This window comes from Adiantum capillus-veneris, chromosome 2 (assembly GCF_014529385.1).
Source record: "Adiantum capillus-veneris isolate H3 chromosome 2, ASM1452938v2, whole genome shotgun sequence".
In the NCBI taxonomy this organism is placed as follows: domain Eukaryota; kingdom Viridiplantae; phylum Streptophyta; class Polypodiopsida; order Polypodiales; family Pteridaceae; genus Adiantum; species Adiantum capillus-veneris.
In genome coordinates this window covers 22,271,444-22,276,017 of record NC_140932.1, presented here as the reverse complement: position 1 = coordinate 22,276,017, position 4,574 = coordinate 22,271,444, and the positions used below count along the sequence as shown (strand labels likewise).

Genomic DNA, 4,574 nt, shown 5'->3' with positions numbered 1-4,574 from the left:
GAATTCGTCGACCCACGAAAGTGTCAACAGCAGGTACATGGAGGTGTGCAGGTTGATGGGAGAGTGATGATGCATTTGATAGGTGCAGATTAGAACAACTCCGACTATGGTGTGTGTATGCCAGATCCAGCACTTTGCAGGTCAAGTTGTGGATTTTGAGCTCTAGCGGTTGATGAGCTTCAAGCTTATCAACACAAGGAGGTGACATGTTATGTATGCAATATGAATGCTCCATTTTGCAGAACTAAAGGCTTTTTTTATAGCAAAAGGCACTTGACCAATGGGGAATTATGGGAGCACAAGGTGGTCAACGGTCATGTCGATCGTCACAACTCCTGCAGGCGAAGATCTCCTCATCTGGGAACCATTTTTACTTTGTGGAGCGGGCTTTGTTGATCTGTGTCCATATGGCCTTCTCAATGGAATCATTATTCAAATCGATGGAGCAACTTTACATGGCGTTTTCTTGACGTGTGAAGCGGAACTAAGGAAGGCTTTTTTTAAAGCAAAACTCAAAATGAACAGGAAAAAAAAATTGAGCAGTTGACGCCCCTGCAGATAGCGGGTGGCCGAGAGTGGAAAGAAGAGGGAAACTAGCTGCATGAAGGGCAAGGGGGGCCAACTGGCTGAAGAGGCGGCAGCCCGTTATACAGGTGGTGGCGTCATGCAGGGGATGGGGGGAGGTCGCCAAGGACCGGTAGGGACTCAGGGGACTGCACAGTCTTTTTGAGGAGCTAAGGGGCAGGCATACCACGAGGGTGGGGCACGACCTGTGTTGGAGGCCGTGATCAGAGTAGAGTACAAAAAAACAGCGCTGCAGGGCTGTTGAGGGGTCTTGTGGATTGCAAGTGCGACTCTCGCAGAAGCTTGAAGAGGCCTGGGTCGAGTTCATGGGAAGAATCAAGATGGGTTACTGCAGAAGGGAGCCGTCATGGCAAGAAACGGGGGCGGCTGCTGTGGAAAACAAGGTTGCCGAGAGCAGGTCTGAGAAAAGGTGAGCATCCAGTAGCGCTAAAAAAAAGGGGGTCATGCTATATGAAGCAGGCCTCCCGTTGTTGGGAAATCCCTTGAAGGGTTTGGAGTTGCGAACGGGGCAACTTGGAGCAAGCCAAAGGGTGGAGGGCACCGCTGAAGGAACTGTAGAGGTCGGCTACAAAGGATGAGGCCTTTTGTATGCAGAGAAGGGAGAGTGGCATGTAGAAGGGGTCATCCGGCAATGTAATAATAGGGGTTGCCTATGAATGAGAAGAAGTGGCCGCCAAGGATAACTTTAAAAAGCACGTAGAGGACATTAGCCATCATTGTACCGAGGTTGTTGTTTTTGCTATGCATAAGTGGACTTATGGTCTGGTTGGTTATCTTTTGTGCTGGATTTTCCACCAATCCTCTCGTCTGTTCGTCTTGTCTCTTGCGTAGCATCCATGGTAGTTGTGGCTCTAGATAGGCTGTGAGTGTGCAGAGAGAGAGAGAGAGAGAGAGAGAGAGAGAGAGAGAGAGAGAGAGAGAGAGAGAGAGAGAAGGGAGATTGTGTGGACGGATTTTGATAACAATTGAGGCATGTGTCGCCTTTCTGTGTGAGTGTATGTATCAATTGGTGTTGAGATTTGATGGTGTTTTGATGGGCTTGTTGTGCTGAGGTGATTATGTGTGAGTGTGTCCAGCCAGTGTTGTTCAAAGGCGAGTGTGTGCAATTGACGTTTGCAGATTGTGTATCGGTGTATCATTGATTCTGTATGGTTAGGGGTGCGGGATATTCCATGGGCTATAGAGAGACAGTGTAGAGTGTGCCGGGTGTTATTCCCATTTTCCCCTTTCCATCAGTGGTTCCCCCACGGAGGATCTACTAATTGCTCCTCGGTGAAGTTTTAAAGCCTGAAGATGATGCATGATATTGACTTGGTCCTTGCTGGAGAAGGAAGAGGCTGCGGATTGGTTTTCCGATATGGAGCTATACCTGTTGAAAGTTGAGAATTTTTGGACATGAAGCCAAATTGAAGGCCCTACCATTGGTTCTACAAGGACGAGCCAAAGCCTGGTTTGAAGGATTGAGGGTTGCAGATCGTCAATCTCGCTGAGCGAGATTTGCAAACACTTTGTTGAAGCTTTTCAGAAGCGGGTTTCTCCATCGGACTTGGGTGAGCAATTGAGCAAGCTAAAGCAGGATGTAAGTGAAGATTTTGCTTTGTTTTTGGATAAATTTGAGTCTATTTGGGAGAAACTAGCTGTTGTTACATGTGTGCGAAATGGAGACCATTTCAAGCGAGAGCAATTTCTAGCCTGCTTGCATCCGCGAATCAAAGAGAAGGTCGAGTGAGGTGGTGCAGAGGACTATGAGAAAATGGTTTTCTTGGCAAAGGCAAAGAGCAAGAAAGTAAAGAAGAAGCTGGAGATGGGTTTGTTGAAGCCGGCAGACTATGGATATAGCTCGGCAATGGAGTTGCATCATGCCATGAAGCCAAAGGGGAGTTCAAGCGTCAAAGAGGTAGCTACTTTGCCATTGGTAATCCATTCTGGTCATTCGTTTCAGTTTGTACCTCCAATTTGGTGTGCTGCTATACGAGAGTCTGTTAGCCCAGCTAGCAAGGATGCGGTCTTGGTCGAAGCATGTATGCATGAAGAATCAAATGAAACTATGGATCAAAGCTCCCAGGAAAAGTTTGAAGATGTTGACAAAGCGATGGTCGAAGCTATACAGGAAGAAGCTAGCCAAGGGGTTGGGCAACCTTGCCCTACCAATTGTATTGAAGAGCGGCAGTGCATTCCAGAAGGTGTGGATGATGTCACCGTACCAGAGAACAAGGTGATAGATCATGGCTTTCTTTCTTGCTTAGCAGATGATATGGTTGTAGAAGAAGTCCTTGAAGATCAGGCACTGGTGGTTGAGCAATCCAATTTGCTCTCGCGTGAAGTGGTTGAAGATGAAGTATCAAAGGCTGTGGCAGACAAATACTTGCATAGTGAATCAGATGCTTCGGAGGTGGGTGAATAGACTCATTTTGTGTATCAAGAAGACTTGTGGATCCATGTTGTTGAAGACTTATGGTACAGACAGCTACATGCATGGTTGGCTTACAGATCTACAAGTGCAAAGCAGGATGGTTTGTATATGTTTTACAGCTGGGTGGTACTGCTCAAAACCATCAGTTTGACCCAGGAGGGGCCTACACTGCGCTTGGGGAAGCTTGAGGCTTTCCATTTGATTCGGGGGGTTTATGCAACTGATAAGATCTCCCTTTCTATCTATCTGTACAGTTCTACATACTACATATAGCTTCTTAATATTCAATTAATCATGTTCTTGCTTCTTATATAGTTTTTTGATATCTAAATAATACTACGTTGAGCATGAATGCTCAACGAGGGGTTGGGCATTGATGGTGCACCTAGAATTCTTCAACCCACGGAAGTGTCAACAGAAGGTACATGGAGGTGTGCAGGTTGATGGGAGAGTGATGATGCATTTGATAGGTGCAGATTGGAACAAGTGAGACTATGGTGTGTATGCCAGATCCGGCATTTTGTAGGTCAAGTTGTGGATTTTGAGCTCTACTGGTTGATCAGCTTCAAGCTTATCAACACATGGAGGTGACATGTTATGTATGCAATATGAATGTTCCATTTTGCTGAACTAAACACTTTTTTTATACCAGAAGGCATTTGACCAATGGGGAATTATGGGAGAACAAGGTGGTCGATGGTCATGTCGATCATCACAACTCCTGCAGGCGAAGATCTCCTCATCTGGGAACCATTTTTACTTTGTGGAGCGGGCTTTGTTGATCTGTGGCCATATGGCCTTCTCAATGGAATCATTATTCAAATCGATGGAGCAACTTTACCTGGCGTTTTCTCGACGTGTGAAGCGGAACTAAGCAAGGCTTTTTTTAAAGCAAAACTTGAAATGAACAGGAAAAAAAAAACGAGCAGTTGACGCCACTGCAGATAGCGAGTGGCCGAGAGTGGAAAGAAGAGGGAAACGAGCTGCATGAAGGGCAAGCGGGTCCAACTGGCTGAAGGGGCGACAACCCGTTATACAGGTGGTGGCGCCATGCAGGGGATGGGGGGAGGTCGCCAAGGACCGGTAGGGACTCTGTGGACTGCACAATTTTTTTGAGGAGCCAAGGGGCAGGAGTACCACGTCAAGGGTGGGACACGACCTGTGTTGGAGGCCGTGAGCAGAGTAGAGTACAAAAAAACAGCGTTGTAGGGCTGTTGAGGGGGCTCGTGGATTGCAAGTGCGACTCCTGCAGAAGCTTGAAGAGGCGTAGGTCGAGTTCATGGAAAGAATCAAGAAGGGCTACTGCAAAAGGGAGCCATCATGTCAAGAAAGGGGGGCGGCTGCTGTGGAAAACAAGGTTGCCGAGAGCAGGTATGAGAAAAGGTGAGCATCCAGTAGCGCTAAAAAAAAGGGTTCATGCTAAATGAAGCAGGCCTCCAATTGTTGGGAGAATCCCTTGAAGGGTTTGGAGTCGCCAACGGGGTAACTTGGAGCAAGCCAAAGGGTGGAGGGCACGGCTAAAGGAACTGTAGAGGCTGTCTACAAAGGATGAGGCCATTTGTATGCAGAGAAGGGA

General features: G+C 47.3%; 1 pseudogene; it reads left to right on the top strand.

The window, feature by feature from the left end:
* Window positions 1–2,338: 2,338 nt before the first annotated feature.
* On the top strand, window positions 2,339–2,831 carry LOC147462493 (uncharacterized; annotated as a pseudogene).
* The last annotated feature ends 1,743 nt before the right edge of the window (window positions 2,832–4,574 follow it).